Source organism: Puntigrus tetrazona, chromosome 17, assembly GCF_018831695.1.
Source record: "Puntigrus tetrazona isolate hp1 chromosome 17, ASM1883169v1, whole genome shotgun sequence".
Lineage (NCBI taxonomy): Eukaryota > Metazoa > Chordata > Actinopteri > Cypriniformes > Cyprinidae > Puntigrus > Puntigrus tetrazona.
Genome location: NC_056715.1, coordinates 20,243,312 through 20,258,349, shown reverse-complemented (window position 1 = coordinate 20,258,349; position 15,038 = coordinate 20,243,312). Strand labels below are relative to the sequence as shown.

The following is a 15,038-nucleotide window of genomic DNA, read 5'->3' as shown; positions in this document are numbered from 1 at the left end:
AGAAGTTTTAGTTTGTTTGCCAGGTGATCGCTCCAACGACGTTTCTTTGTTCATGTCGATGGGTGTTTTGATCGCTTTTAGCTGGAAATGGAGTGTTCATCGTGGTGGTTGTACATTACTGACACTCTGTGCTCCGAATTGTATAGCGTTGAGTGCTTTGACAGGATATGGTTGAAATGTAAATAAAGGTGCCTGATTAATTTGATATCGTTGAGAAATAGACTTGCGTTTACTTGCACTCAGTGTGGCTCGCAGCGTCAGCGATGTTTGTCTTCCAACTGAATTAATGTGAGTTGATTTATTAAGGAAGGAAGGCATTGATGTAGGGACGAAGGCGTGAAAAAGAAGGGGAAATGGACGTGTTGTTTTGGCGTGGTGAGGGCGGCGTAACGCCGCGCTCCGCCAAGTTTGCCGGTGGGGCGCCTTTTTCTCGGGCAGACAATGTCGAAGAGTTGCAGAAGACATGAAAAGAGTGGAGTGGAAAAGCTGGTGTGCGTCTTTGGCCTGCTGCCGGTGCCTTCTTTAAATAGCTCGCATTCGCGGGCTGCTTTCGCTTACAGGCCATACCACCCTGAGCACGCCCGATCTCGTCCGATCTCGGAAGCTAAGCAGGGGCGGGCCTGGTTAGTACTTGGATGGGAGACCGCCTGGGAATACCAGGTGCTGTAAGCTTTGCTTTTCCTTCACCAGTCAGCGAGCGCTCTTCTCCAGGGGCCGACTGTTTTGGCTCGCTCCTTTACCCTTTTACATTTGCTGCTGCTTTGCTTTGCCCTTCTCTGTGCCGCCTTTCTGCTTCGTCCGCTGTGACGGAGGACAGCTCAACGTCGTCATTCTTGCTTTCTCCTCCAGGGAGCGATAGACAGACCTTCTCTCTCTCTACAGCGACCTCTTTAGAGCTGCACGTTCCTTTGCAACTCGGGCCCTTCTCTTCGACTTGAGAGGTTGCCAGTCTTGTTTGTCAGTCCAACCGCTTGAATGCAAACTGCACCGGGAAAAAATAAATAAATAAACAAATGATTTAAGAAATTCAAGAATCAACCAAAGAGCTAATTATTTATTCGTTTAAAGAAATCCTAGGCACGGCCGCTTTAAGTCCTTCGACATTAGGCCCCCATTTGTTTCCTCTCGGGTGCCTGACTACAAAATCCGTATTTGCCTTTTCCTGCGCCAGGAATCCTCAAATAAGATCCACCACATCCACTCTCCTGTAAATTTCAGCTCTGACCCTAATCAAACGACCTGAACATGCTGATCCATGTCTTCAGGATCAACGATTCGTTGAACTCAATTGGTCTATGTTTGCATTGTTTAATAATTGATTCCGTTTTTATTTCATTTTACTTGTTGTAGTTTTTAGTTTTTTTTTTTTTTACTTTTAGTTTGTTTGACACGTGATCACTCCGAACGGTGTTTCTTTATTCATGTCAGTGGGTGTTTTTTATTGATTTATTTAGTTTTTACGATTGCTAAACAGGTGTCAAAGGTTTTATTTAATTTTGTTCGTGTGAAAGAACTTTTAGAAGTTTTAGTTTGTTTGCCAGGTGATCGCTCCGAACGACGTTTCTTTGTTCATGTCGATGGGTGTTTTGATCGCCTTTAGCTGGAAATGGAGTGTTCATCGTGGTGGTTGTACATTACTGACACTCTGTGCTCCGAATTGTATAGCGTTGAGTGCTTTGACAGGATATGGTTGAAATGTAAATAAAGGTGCCTGATTAATTTGATATCGTTGAGAAATAGACTTGCGTTTACTTGCACTCAGTGTGGCTCGCAGCGTCAGCGATGTTTGTCTTCCAACTGAATTAAAGTGAGTTGATTTATTAAGGAAGGAAGGCATTGATGTAGGGACGAAGGCGTGAAAAAGAAGGGGAAATGGACGTGTTGTTTTGGCGTGGTGAGGGACGGCGTAAACGCCGCGCTCCGGCCAAGTTTGCCGGTGGGGCGCCTTTTTCTCGGGCAGACAATGTCGAAGAGTTGCAGAAGACATGAAAAGAGTGGAGTGGAAAAGCTGGTGTGCGTCTTTGGCCTGCTGCCGGTGCCTTCTTTAAATAGCTCGCATTCGCGGGCTGCTTTCGCTGTGACAGCCATACCACCCTGAGCACGCCCGATCTCGGAAGCTAAGCAGGGGCGGGCCTGGTTAGTACTTGGATGGGAGACCGCCTGGGAATACCAGGTGCTGTAAGCTTTGCTTTTCCTTCACCAGTCAGCGGCGCTCTTCTCCAGGGGCCGACTGTTTTGGCTCGCTCCTTTACCCTTTTACATTTGCTGCTGCTTTGCTTTGCCCTTCTCTGTGCCGCCTTTCTGCTTCGTCGCTGTGACGGAGGACAGCTCAACGTCGTCATTCTTGCTTTCTCCTCCAGGGAGCGATAGACAGACCTTCTCTCTCTCTACAGCGACCTCTTTAGAGCTGCACGTTCCTTTGCAACTCGGGCCCTTCTTCGACTTGAGAGGTTGCCAGTCTTGTTTGTCAGTCCAACCGCTTGAATGCAAACTGCACCGGGAAAAAATAAATAAATAAACAAATGATTTAAGAAATTCAAGAATCAACCAAGAGCTAATTATTTATTCGTTTAAAGAAATCCTAGGCACGGCCGCTTTAAGTCCTTCGACATTAGGCCCCCATTTGTTTCCTCTCGGGGTGCCTGACTACAAAATCCGTGATTTGCCTTTTCCTGCGTCAGGAATCCTCAAATAAGATCCACCACATCCACTCTCCTGTAAATTTCAGCTCTGACCCTAATCAAACGACCTGAACATGCTGATCCATGTCTTCAGGATCAACGATTCGTTGAACTCAATTGGTCTATGTTTGCATTGTTTAATAATTGATTCCGCTTTTATTTCATTTTACTTGTTGTAGTTTTTTTTTTTTTTTACTTTTAGTTTGTTTGACACGTGATCACTCCGAACGGTGTTTCTTTATTCATGTCAGTGGGTGTTTTTTATTGATTTATTTAGTTTTTACGATTTCTAAACAGGTGTCAAAGGTTTTATTTAATTTTGTTCGTGTGAAAGAACTTTTAGAAGTTTTAGTTTGTTTGCCAGGTGATCGCCTCCGAACGACGTTTCTTTGTTCATGTCGATGGGTGTTTTGATCGCCTTTAGCTGGAAATGGAGTGTTCATCGTGGTGGTTGTACATTACTGACACTCTGTGCTCCGAATTGTATAGCGTTGAGTGCTTTGACAGGATATGGTTGAAATGTAAATAAAGGTGCCTGATTAATTTGATATCGTTGAGAAATAGACTTGCGTTTACTTGCACTCAGTGTGGCTCGCAGCGTCAGCGATGTTTGTCTTCCAACTGAATTAATGTGAGTTGATTTATTAAGGAAGGAAGGCATTGATGTAGGGACGAAGGCGTGAAAAAGAAGGGGAAATGGACGTGTTGTTTTGGCGTGGTGAGGGACGGCGTAAACGCCGCGCTCCGGCCAAGTTTGCCGGTGGGGCGCCTTTTTCTCGGGCAGACAATGTCGAAGAGTTGCAGAAGACATGAAAAGAGTGGAGTGGAAAAGCTGGTGTGCGTCTTTGGCCTGCTGCCGGTGCCTTCTTTAAATAGCTCGCATTCGCGGGCTGCTTTCGCTTACGGCCATACCACCCTGAGCACGCCCGATCTCGTCCGATCTCGGAAGCTAAGCAGGGGCGGGCCTGGTTAGTACTTGGATGGGAGACCGCCTGGGAATACCAGGTGCTGTAAGCTTTTGCTTTTCCTTCACCAGTCAGCGAGCGCTCTTCTCCAGGGGCCGACTGTTTTGGCTCGCTCCTTTACCCTTTTACATTTGCTGCTGCTTTGCTTTGCCCTTCTCTGTGCCGCCTTTCTGCTTCGTCGCTGTGACGGAGGACAGCTCAACGTCGTCATTCTTGCTTTCTCCTCCAGGGAGCGATAGACAGACCTTCTCTCTCTCTCTACAGCGACCTCTTTAGAGCTGCACGTTCCTTTGCAACTCGGGCCCTTCTCTTCGACTTGAGAGGTTGCCAGTCTTGTTTGTCAGTCCAACCGCTTGAATGCAAACTGCACCGGGGAAAAAATAAATAAATAAACAAATGATTTAAGAAATTCAAGAATCAACCGAAGAGCTAATTATTTATTCGTTTAAAGAAATCCTAGGCACGGCCGCTTTAAGTCCTTCGACATTAGGCCCCCATTTGTTTCCTCTCGGGGTGCCTGACTACAAAATCCGTATTTGCCTTTTCCTGCGTCAGGAATCCTCAAATAAGATCCACCACATCCACTCTCCTGTAAATTTCAGCTCTGACCCTAATCAAACGACCTGAACATGCTGATCCATGTCTTCAGGATCAACGATTCGTTGAACTCAATTGGTCTATGTTTGCATTGTTTAATAATTGATTCCGTTTTTATTTCATTTTACTTGTTGTAGTTTTTAGTTTTTTTTTTTTACTTTTAGTTTGTTTGACACGTGATCACTCCGAACGGTGTTTCTTTATTCATGTCAGTGGGTGTTTTTTATTGATTTATTTAGTTTTTACGATTTCTAAACAGGTGTCAAAGGTTTTATTTAATTTTGTTCGTGTGAAAGAACTTTTAGAAGTTTTAGTTTGTTTGCCAGGTGATCGCTCGAACGACGTTTCTTTGTTCATGTCGATGGGTGTTTTGATCGCTTTTAGCTGGAAATGGAGTGTTCATCGTGGTGGTTGTACATTACTGACACTCTGTGCTCCGAATTGTATAGCGCGTTGAGTGCTTTGACAGGATATGGTTGAAATGTAAATAAAGGTGCCTGATTAATTTGATATCGTTGAGAAATAGACTTGCGTTTACTTGCACTCAGTGTGGCTCGCAGCGTCAGCGATGTTTGTCTTCCAACTGAATTAATGTGAGTTGATTTATTAAGGAAGGAAGGCATTGATGTAGGACGAAGGCGTGAAAAAGAAGGGGAAATGGACGTGTTGTTTTGGCGTGGTGAGGGGCGGCGTAAACGCCGCGCCGGCCAAGTTTGCCGGTGGGGCGCCTTTTTCTCGGGCAGACAATGTCGAAGAGTTGCAGAAGACATGAAAAGAGTGGAGTGGAAAAGCTGGTGTGCGTCTTTGGCCTGCTGCCGGTGCCTTCTTTAAATAGCTCGCATTCGCGGGCTGCTTTCGCTTACGGCCATACCACCCTGAGCACGCCCGATCTCGTCCGATCTCGGAAGCTAAGCAGGGGCGGGCCTGGTTAGTACTTGGATGGGAGACCGCCTGGGAATACCAGGTGCTGTAAGCTTTGCTTTTCCTTCACCAGTCAGCGGCGCTCTTCTCCAGGGGCCGACTGTTTTGGCTCGCTCCTTTACCCTTTTACATTTGCTGCTGCTTTGCTTTGCCCTTCTCTGTGCCGCTTTCTGCTGCTCGTCGCTGTGACGGAGGACAGCTCAACGTCGTCATTCTTGCTTTCTCCTCCAGGGAGCGATAGACAGACCTTCTCTCTCTCTCTACAGCGACTCTTTTAGAGCTGCACGTTCCTTTGCAACTCGGGCCCTTCTCTTCGACTTGAGAGGTTGCCAGTCTTGTTTGTCAGTCCAACCGCTTGAATGCAAACTGCACCGGGGAAAAAATAAATAAATAAACAAATGATTTAAGAAATTCAAGAATCAACCAAAGAGCTAATTATTTATTCGTTTAAAGAAATCCTAGGCACGGCCGCTTTAAGTCCTTCGACATTAGGCCCCCATTTGTTTCCTCTCGGGTGCCTGACTACAAAATCCGTATTTGCCTTTTCCTGCGTCAGGAATCCTCAAATAAGATCCACCACATCCACTCTCCTGTAAATTTCAGCTCTGACCCTAATCAAACGACCTGAACATGCTGATCCATGTCTTCAGGATCAACGATTCGTTGAACTCAATTGGTCTATGTTTGCATTGTTTAATAATTGATTCCGTTTTTATTTCATTTTACTTGTTGTAGTTTTTAGTTTTTTTTTTTTACTTTTAGTTTGTTTGACACGTGATCACTCCGAACGGTGTTTCTTTATTCATGTCAGTGGGTGTTTTTATTGATTTATTTAGTTTTACGATTTCTAAACAGGTGTCAAAGGTTTTATTTAATTTTGTTCGTGTGAAAGAACTTTTAGAAGTTTTAGTTTGTTTGCCAGGTGATCGCTCGAACGACGTTTCTTTGTTCATGTCGATGGGTGTTTTGATCGCCTTTAGCTGGAAATGGAGTGTTCATCGTGGTGGTTGTACATTACTGACACTCTGTGCTCCGAATTGTATAGCGTTGAGTGCTTTGACAGGATATGGTTGAAATGTAAATAAAGGTGCCTGATTAATTTGATATCGTTGAGAAATAGACTTGCGTTTACTTGCACTCAGTGTGGCTATCAGCGTCAGCGCAGTTTGTCTTCCAACTGAATTAATGTGAGTTGATTTATTAAGGAAGGAAGGCATTGATGTAGGGACGAAGGCGTGAAAAATAAGGGAAATGGACGTGTTGTTTTGGCGTGGTGAGGGACGGCGTAAACGCCGCGCTCCGCCAAGTTTGCCAGTGGGGCGCTTTTTCTCGGGCAGACAATGTCGAAGAGTTGCAGAAGACATGAAAAGAGTGGAGTGGAAAAGCTGACTCTGCTGCCCTTTGGCCTGCTGCCGGTGCCTTCTTTAAATAGCGAGGAACAGACCAGGTGAAGGGCCATACCACCCTGAGTGATTTTCCGATCTCAGAAGCTAAGCAGGGCAAGACGCCTGGTTAGTACTTGGATGGGAGACCGCCTGGGAATACCAGGTGCTGTAAGCTTTGCTTTTCCTTCACCAGTCAGCGTAAGTCTTCTCCAGGCCGACTGTTTTGGCTCGCTCCTTTACCCTTTTACATTTGCTGCTGCTTTGCTTTGCCCTTCTCTGTGCCGCCTTTCTGCTTCGGAAGCTGTGTGGAGGACAGCTCAACGTCGGGTTCTTGCTTTCTCCTCCAGGGAGCGATAGACAGACCTTCTCTCTCTCTCTGCGACCTCTTTAGAGCTGCATCCTTTGCAACTCGGGCCCTTCTCTTCGACTTGAGAGGTTGCCAGTCTTGTTTGTCAGTCCAACAGCTTGATGCAAACTGCACCGGGAAAAAATAAATAAATAAACAAATGATTTAAGAAATTCAAGAATCAACCGTGAGCTAATTATTTATTCGTTTAAAGAAATCCTAGCACGCCGCTTTAAGTCCTTCGACATTAGGCCCCATTTGTTTCCTCTCGGGTGCCTGACTACAAAATCCGTATTTGCCTTTTCCTGCGTCAGGAATCCTCAAATAAGATCCACCACATCCACTCTCCTGTAAATTTCAGCTCTGACCCTAATCAAACGACCTGAACATGCTGATCCATGTCTTCAGGATCAACGATTCGTTGAACTCAATTGGTCTATGTTTGCATTGTTTAATAATTGATTCCGTTTTTATTTCATTTTACTTGTTGTAGTTTTTAGTTTTTTTTTTTTACTTTTAGTTTGTTTGACACGTGATCACTCCGAACGGTGTTTCTTTATTCATGTCAGTGGGTGTTTTTTATTGATTTATTTAGTTTTTACGATTTCTAAACAGGTGTCAAAGGTTTTATTTAATTTTGTTCGTGTGAAAGAACTTTTAGAAGTTTTAGTTTGTTTGCCAGGTGATCGCTCCGAACGACGTTTCTTTGTTCATGTCGATGGGTGTTTTGATCGCCTTTAGCTGGAAATGGAGTGTTCATCGTGGTGGTTGTACATTACTGACACTCTGTGCTCCGAATTGTATAGCGTTGAGTGCTTTGACAGGATATGGTTGAAATGTAAATAAAGGTGCCTGATTAATTTGATATCGTTGAGAAATAGACTTGCGTTTACTTGCACTCAGTGTGGCTCAGCAGCAGCGTCAGCGATGTTTGTCTTCCAACTGAATTAAAGTGAGTTGATTTATTAAGGAAGGAAGGCATTGATGTAGGGACGAAGGCGTGAAAAAGAAGGGGAAATGGACGTGTTGTTTTGGCGTGGTGAGGACGGCGGAACGCCGCGCGCCCGCCAAGTTTGCCGGTGGGGCGCCTTTTTCTCGGGCAGACAATGTCGAAGAGTTGCAGAAGACATGAAAAGAGTGGAGTGGAAAAGCTGGTGTGCGTCTTTGGCCTGCTGCCGGTGCCTTCTTTAAATAGCTCGCATTCGCGGGCTGCTTTCGCTGCAGGCCATACCACCACCCTGAGCACGCCCGATCTCGTCCGATCTCGGAAGCTAAGCAGGGGCGGGCCTGGTTAGTACTTGGATGGGAGACCGCCTGGGAATACCAGGTGCTGTAAGCTTTGCTTTTCCTTCACCAGTCAGCGAGCGCTCTTCTCCAGGGGCCGACTGTTTTGGCTCGCTCCTTTACCCTTTTACATTTGCTGCTGCTTTGCTTTGCCCTTCTCTGTGCCGCTTTCTGCTTCGTCGCTGTGACGGAGGACAGCTCAACGTCGTCATTCTTGCTTTCTCCTCCAGGGAGCGATAGACAGACCTTCTCTCTCTCTACAGCGACCTCTTTAGAGCTGCACGTCCTTTGCAACTCGGGCCCTTCTCTTCGACTTGAGAGGTTGCCAGTCTTGTTTGTCAGTCCAACCGCTTGAATGCAAACTGCACCGGGAAAAATAAATAAATAAACAAATGATTTAAGAAATTCAAGAATCAACCAAGAGCTAATTATTTATTCGTTTAAAGAAATCCTAGGCACGGCCGCTTTAAGTCCTTCGACATTAGGCCCCCATTTGTTTCCTCTCGGGTGCCTGACTACAAAATCCGTATTTGCCTTTTCCTGCGTCAGGAATCCTCAAATAAGATCCACCACATCCACTCTCCTGTAAATTTCAGCTCTGACCCTAATCAAACGACCTGAACATGCTGATCCATGTCTTCAGGATCAACGATTCGTTGAACTCAATTGGTCTATGTTTGCATTGTTTAATAATTGATTCCGTTTTTATTTCATTTTACTTGTTGTAGTTTTTAGTTTTTTTTTTACTTTTAGTTTGTTTGACACGTGATCACTCCGAACGGTGTTTCTTTATTCATGTCAGTGGGTGTTTTTTATTGATTTATTTAGTTTTTACGATTTCTAAACAGGTGTCAAAGGTTTTATTTAATTTTGTTCGTGTGAAAGAACTTTTAGAAGTTTTAGTTTGTTTGCCAGGTGATCGCTCCGCACGCGTTTCTTTGTTCATGTCGATGGGTGTTTTGATCGCCTTTAGCTGGAAATGGAGTGTTCATCGTGGTGGTTGTACATTACTGACACTCTGTGCTCCGAATTGTATAGCGTTGAGTGCTTTGACAGGATATGGTTGAAATGTAAATAAAGGTGCCTGATTAATTTGATATCGTTGAGAAATAGACTTGCGTTTACTTGCACTCAGTGTGGCTCGCAGCGTCAGCGATGTTTGTCTTCCAACTGAATTAATGTGAGTTGATTTATTAAGGAAGGAAGGCATTGATGTAGGGACGAAGGCGTGAAAAAGAAGGGGAAATGGACGTGTTGTTTTGGCGTGGTGAGGGACGGCGTAACGCGCGCTCCGCCAAGTTTGCCGGTGGGGCGCCTTTTTCTCGGGCAGACAATGTCGAAGAGTTGCAGAAGACATGAAAAGAGTGGAGTGGAAAAGCTGGTGTGCGTCTTTGGCCTGCTGCCGGTGCCTTCTTTAAATAGCTCGCATTCGCGGGCTGCTTTCGCTTATGGCCATACCACCTGAGCACGCCCGATCTCGCCCGATCTCGGAAGCTAAGCAGGGGCGGGCCTGGTTAGTACTTGGATGGGAGACCGCCTGGGAATACCAGGTGCTGTAAGCTTTGCTTTTCCTTCACCAGTCAGCGAGCGCTCTTCTCCAGGGGCCGACTGTTTTGGCTCGCTCCTTTACCCTTTTACATTTGCTGCTGCTTTGCTTTGCCCTTCTCTGTGCCGCCTTTCTGCTTCGTCGCTGTGACGGAGGACAGCTCAACGTCGTCATTCTTGCTTTCTCCTCCAGGGAGCGATAGACAGACCTTCTCTCTCTCTCTACAGCGACCTCTTTAGAGCTGCACGTTCCTTTGCAACTCGGGCCCTTCTCTTCGACTTGAGAGGTTGCCAGTCTTGTTTGTCAGTCCAACCGCTTGAATGCAAACTGCACCGGGGAAAAAATAAATAAATAAACAAATGATTTAAGAAATTCAAGAATCAACCAAAGAGCTAATTATTTATTCGTTTAAAGAAATCCTAGGCACGGCCGCTTTAAGTCCTTCGACATTAGGCCCCCATTTGTTTCCTCTCGGGGTGCCTGACTACAAAATCCGTATTTGCCTTTTCCTGCGTCAGGAATCCTCAAATAAGATCCACCACATCCACTCTCCTGTAAATTTCAGCTCTGACCCTAATCAAACGACCTGAACATGCTGATCCATGTCTTCAGGATCAACGATTCGTTGAACTCAATTGGTCTATGTTTGCATTGTTTAATAATTGATTCCGTTTTTATTTCATTTTACTTGTTGTAGTTTTTAGTTTTTTTTTTTTTTACTTTTAGTTTGTTTGACACGTGATCACTCCAAACGGTGTTTCTTTATTCATGTCAGTGGGTGTTTTTATTGATTTATTTAGTTTTTACGATTTCTAAACAGGTGTCAAAGGTTTTATTTAATTTTGTTCGTGTGAAAGAACTTTTAGAAGTTTTAGTTTGTTTGCCAGGTGATCGCTCCGAACGACGTTTCTTTGTTCATGTCGATGGGTGTTTTGATCGCCTTTAGCTGGAAATGGAGTGTTCATCGTGGTGGTTGTACATTACTGACACTCTGTGCTCCGAATTGTATAGCGTTGAGTGCTTTGACAGGATATGGTTGAAATGTAAATAAAGGTGCCTGATTAATTTGATATCGTTGAGAAATAGACTTGCGTTTACTTGCACTCAGTGTGGCTCGCAGCGTCAGCGATGTTTGTCTTCAACTGAATTAAAGTGAGTTGATTTATTAAGGAAGGAAGGCATTGATGTAGGGACGAAGGCGTGAAAAAGAAGGGGAAATGGACGTGTTGTTTTGGCGTGGTGAGGGATAAAAGGAAACGCCGCGCTCCGGCCAAGTTTGCCGGTGTGGCGCCTTTTCTCGGGCAGACAATGTCGAAGAGTTGCAGAAGACATGAAAAGAGTGGAGTGGAAAAGCTGGTGTGCGTCTTTGGCCTGCTGCCGGTGCCTTCTTTAAATAGCTCGCATTCGCGGGCTGCTTTCGCTTGGCCATACCACCCTGAGCACGCCCGATCTCGTCCGATCTCGGAAGCTAAGCAGGGGCGGGCCTGGTTAGTACTTGGATGGGAGACCGCCTGGAAATACCAGGTGCTGTAAGCTTTGCTTTTCCTTCACCAGTCAGCGAGCGCTCTTCTCCAGGGGCCGACTGTTTTGGCTCGCTCCTTTACCCTTTAACATTTGCTGCTGCTTTGCTTTGCCCTTCTCTGTGCCGCCTTTCTGCTTCGTCGCTGTGACGGAGGACAGCTCAACGTCGTCATTCTTGCTTTCTCCTCCAGGGAGCGATAGACAGACCTTCTCTCTCTCTCTACAGCGACCTCTTTAGAGCTGCACGCCTTTGCAACTCGGGCCCTTCTCTTCGACTTGAGAGGTTGCCAGTCTTGTTTGTCAGTCCAACCGCTTAAATGCAAACTGCACCGGGGAAAAAATAAATAAATAAACAAATGATTTAAGAAATTCAAGAATCAACCGAAGAGCTAATTATTTATTCGTTCAAAGAAATCCTAGGCACGGCCGCTTTAAGTCCTTCGACATTAGGCCCCCATTTGTTTCCTCTCGGGTGCCTGACTACAAAATCCGTGATTTGCCTTTTCCTGCGTCAGGAATCCTCAAATAAGATCCACCACATCCACTCTCCTGTAAATTTCAGCTCTGACCCTAATCAAACGACCTGAACATGCTGATCCATGTCTTCAGGATCAACGATTCGTTGAACTCAATTGGTCTATGTTTGCATTGTTTAATAATTGATTCCATTTTTATTTCATTTTACTTGTTGTAGTTTTTAGTTTTTTTTTTTTTTAGTTTGTTTGACACGTGATCACTCCGAACGGTGTTTCTTTATTCATGTCAGTGGGTGTTTTTATTGATTTATTTAGTTTTTACGATTTCTAAACAGGTGTCAAAGGTTTTATTTAATTTTGTTCGTGTGAAAGAACTTTTAGAAGTTTTAGTTTGTTTGCCAGGTGATCGCTCCGAACGACGTTTCTTTGTTCATGTCGATGGGTGTTTTGATCGCCTTTAGCTGGAAATGGAGTGTTCATCGTGGTGGTTGTACATTACTGACACTCTGTGCTCCAATTGTATAGCGTTGAGTGCTTTGACAGGATATGGTTGAAATGTAAATAAAGGTGCCTGATTAATTTGATATCGTTGAGAAATAGACTTGCGTTTACTTGCACTCAGTGTGGCTCGCAGCGTCAGCGATGTTTGTCTTCCAACTGAATTAATGTGAGTTGATTTATTAAGGAAGGAAGGCATTGATGTAGGGACGAAGGCGTGAAAAAGAAGGGGAAATGGACGTGTTGTTTTGGCGTGGTGAGGGCGGCGTAAGCGCCGCGCTCCGCCAAGTTTGCCGGTGGGGCGCCTTTTCTCGGGCAGACAATGTCGAAGAGTTGCAGAAGACATGAAAAGAGTGGAGTGGAAAAGCTGGTGTGCGTCTTTGGCCTGCTGCTGGTGCCTTCTTTAAATAGCTCGCATTCGCGGGCTGCTTTCGCTTGCGGCCATACCACCCTGAGCACGCCCGATCTCGTCTGATCTCGGAAGCTAAGCAGGGGCGGGCCTGGTTAGTACTTGGATGGGAGACCGCCTGGGAATACCAGGTGCTGTAAGCTTTGCTTTTCCTTCACCAGTCAGCGGCGCTCTTCTCCAGGGGCCGACTGTTTTGGCTCGCTCCTTTACCCTTTTACATTTGCTGCTGCTTTGCTTTGCCCTTCTCTGTGCCGCCTTTCTGCTTCGTCGCTGTGACGGAGGACAGCTCAACGTCGTCATTCTTGCTTTCTCCTCCAGGGAGCGATAGACAGACCTTCTCTCTCTCTCTACAGCGACCTCTTTAGAGCTGCGTTCCTTTTGCAACTCGGGCCCTTCTCTTCGACTTGAGAGGTTGCCAGTCTTGTTTGTCAGTCCAACCGCTTGAATGCAAACTGCACCGGGAAAAAATAAATAAATAAACAAATGATTTAAGAAATTCAAGAATCAACCGAAGAGCTAATTATTTATTCGTTTAAAGAAATCCTAGGCACGGCCGCTTTAAGTCCTTCGACATTAGGCCCCCATTTGTTTCCTCTCGGGGTGCCTGACTACAAAATCCGTGATTTGCCTTTTCCTGCGTCAGGAATCCTCAAATAAGATCCACCACATCCACTCTCCTGTAAATTTCAGCTCTGACCCTAATCAAACGACCTGAACATGCTGATCCATGTCTTCAGGATCAACGATTCGTTGAACTCAATTGGTCTATGTTTGCATTGTTTAATAATTGATTCCGTTTTATTTCATTTTACTTGTTGTAGTTTTTAGTTTTTTTTTTTTTTTACTTTTAGTTTGTTTGACACGTGATCACTCCGAACGGTGTTTCTTTATTCATGTCAGTGGGTGTTTTTTATTGATTTATTTAGTTTTTACGATTTCTAAACAGGTGTCAAAGGTTTTATTTAATTTTGTTCGTGTGAAAGAACTTTTAGAAGTTTTAGTTTGTTTGCCAGGTGATCGCTCCGAACGACGTTTCTTTGTTCATGTCGATGGGTGTTTTGATCGCCTTTAGCTGGAAATGGAGTGTTCATCGTGGTGGTTGTACATTACTGACACTCTGTGCTCCAAATTGTATAGCGTTGAGTGCTTTGACAGGATATGGTTGAAATGTAAATAAAGGTGCCTGATTAATTTGATATCGTTGAGAAATAGACTTGCGTTTACTTGCACTCAGTGTGGCTCGCAGCGTCAGCGATGTTTGTCTTCCAACTGAATTAATGTGAGTTGATTTATTAAGGAAGGAAGGCATTGATGTAGGGACGAAGGCGTGAAAAAGAAGGGGAAATGGACGTGTTGTTTTGGCGTTGTGAGGACGGCGCGTAAATGCGCGCTCCGCCAAGTTTGCCGGTGGGGCGCCTTTTTCTCGGGCAGACAATGTCGAAGAGTTGCAGAAGACATGAAAAGAGTGGAGTGGAAAAGCTGGTGTGCGTCTTTGGCCTGCTGCCGGTGCCTTCTTTAAATAGCTCGCATTCGCGGGCTGCTTTCGTTTACGGCCATACCACCCTGAGCACGCCCGATCTCGGAAGCTAAGCAGGGGCAGGCCTGGTTAGTACTTGGATGGGAGACCGCCTGGGAATACCAGGTGCTGTAAGCTTTTGCTTTTCCTTCACCAGTCAGCGAGCGCTCTTCTCCGGGGGCCGACTGTTTTGGCTCGCTCCTTTACCCTTTTACATTTGCTGCTGCTTTGCTTTGCCCTTCTCTGTGCCGCCTTTCTGCTTCGTCGCTGTGACGGAGGACAGCTCAACGTCGTCATTCTTGCTTTCTCCTCCAGGGAGCGATAGACAGACCTTCTCTCTCTCTCTACAGCGACCTCTTTAGAGCTGCACGTTCCTTTGCAACTCGGGCCCTTCTCTTCGACTTGAGAGGTTGCCAGTCTTGTTTGTCAGTCCAACCGCTTGAATGCAAACTGCACCGGGGAAAAAATAAATAAATAAATAAACAAATTCAAGAATCAACCGAAGAGCTAATTATTTATTCGTTTAAAGAAATCCTAGGCACGGCCGCTTTAAGTCCTTCGACATTAGGCCCCCATTTGTTTCCTCTCGGGGTGCCTGACTACAAAATTCGTATTTGCCTTTTCCTGCATCAGGAATCCTCAAATAAGATCCACCACATCCACTCTCCTGTAAATTTCAGCTCTGACCCTAATCAAACGACCTGAACATGCTGATCCATGTCTTCAGGATCAATGATTCGTTGAACTCAATTGGTCTATGTTTGCGTTGTTTAATATTTGATTCCGTTTTTATTTCATTTTACTTGTTATAGTTTTTTTTTTTTTTACTTTTAGTTTGTTTGACACGTGATCGCTCTGAACGGCGTTTCTTTGTTCATGTCATTGGGTGTTTT

At 45.2% G+C, this 15,038-nt stretch overlaps 5 non-coding genes and 4 pseudogenes across 5 annotated transcripts; all 9 read left to right on the top strand.

Annotated features, from left to right (window-relative positions):
• The first annotated feature begins 552 nt into the window (after positions 1–552).
• On the top strand, positions 553–672 carry LOC122362406. The gene has a single exon (XR_006253106.1). It is a non-coding gene; the product is annotated as a 5S ribosomal RNA (ribosomal RNA).
• A 1,404-nt stretch (positions 673–2,076) lies between these two features.
• LOC122362413 lies at positions 2,077–2,185 on the top strand (annotated as a pseudogene).
• Positions 2,186–3,579: 1,394 nt separating this feature from the next.
• LOC122362416 lies at positions 3,580–3,698 on the top strand. Its single transcript, XR_006253109.1, has one exon. It is a non-coding gene; the product is annotated as a 5S ribosomal RNA (ribosomal RNA).
• A 1,402-nt stretch (positions 3,699–5,100) lies between these two features.
• LOC122362415 lies at positions 5,101–5,219 on the top strand. Its single transcript, XR_006253108.1, has one exon. It is a non-coding gene; the product is annotated as a 5S ribosomal RNA (ribosomal RNA).
• A 2,893-nt stretch (positions 5,220–8,112) lies between these two features.
• LOC122362409 lies at positions 8,113–8,234 on the top strand (annotated as a pseudogene).
• Positions 8,235–9,623: 1,389 nt separating this feature from the next.
• LOC122362407 lies at positions 9,624–9,741 on the top strand. The gene has a single exon (XR_006253107.1). It is a non-coding gene; the product is annotated as a 5S ribosomal RNA (ribosomal RNA).
• Positions 9,742–11,144: 1,403 nt separating this feature from the next.
• Positions 11,145–11,261, top strand: LOC122362408 (annotated as a pseudogene).
• A 1,392-nt stretch (positions 11,262–12,653) lies between these two features.
• On the top strand, positions 12,654–12,772 carry LOC122362425. The gene has a single exon (XR_006253118.1). It is a non-coding gene; the product is annotated as a 5S ribosomal RNA (ribosomal RNA).
• Positions 12,773–14,174: 1,402 nt separating this feature from the next.
• On the top strand, positions 14,175–14,283 carry LOC122362410 (annotated as a pseudogene).
• The last annotated feature ends 755 nt before the right edge of the window (positions 14,284–15,038 follow it).